Consider the following 862-nt stretch of genomic DNA (forward strand, 5'->3'; position numbering starts at 1 on the left):
AGGCCGTGTTAAATTCCTGAACCTAGACCAAGACAAGAAAGAGTTACTAGAATTATGAAGAGCTTTTGCTTTTTTTTCTTGTATATTACAAAAGGACGAGTGCATAATAGAGTGGGGCATAGATTAGCTGGTTGAGGAATTCTGTACCTTAAAATTGCCTCATCCAGTGGGGAAAAAGAAGAGGGTGATGCGGTTGAAAATTTAGGATACAACGGGGGCTGCATCTCCCAATTATTTGAGACACCCTATGGGAAATGTCCCATGACCTCTCCCTTTATTCAAATAAAGGTACAGGACTCCTCTTTCTTCCTTTTGGACATAAACCTGTGGCATCGTGGATGAATTTTTCTGACAGCAGTGACCTATAAAGGAGTAAAGTGGTTCCCCCCGCAGGCTCCATCCCGCTGCAGCGCCCCGGGACTGCCTGCAGCGCTCCATCCCTTCCCCAGGGCTGCCTGCGGGCTGCGGACCCACCTCGCTCTCTGCACGGGCAGGGCTGGGCCCCCTCACCAGCAGCCGAGGGGCTGCAGGGCGGCAGCTGCAGCACCATCAGCCTTTCTATGCAGGGCGCTGCTGCTGCCTCCATCTCTCCATCTCCTCCCCTGCTCGCCCCTGGCTGGGCGCTCACGGGCGGCCGCCCTCGCCTGTCCAGTCTCAGCGGGAGCTGCCCCTCCGTGGCTCTCCCAGCAGTGCCGCGCCCGGGCTCCACGCGGATCTGGGCAGGGCCGGCTGCGTGCGGCTCTCGTGTTGTGCAGCAGCCACGGTGCAGGCGGGGTGGGCTGCGTGGCCGCGGCAGCACCAAGAGAGGAGCTGCGGGCAGGACGGTGAGTGCTGTGGCCGTGCGCTTCTGTTCCCTGTCGCT

This window comes from Erithacus rubecula, assembly GCF_903797595.1.
Source record: "Erithacus rubecula genome assembly, contig: scaffold_1072_arrow_ctg1, whole genome shotgun sequence".
NCBI classification, from domain to species: Eukaryota; Metazoa; Chordata; class Aves; order Passeriformes; family Muscicapidae; genus Erithacus; species Erithacus rubecula.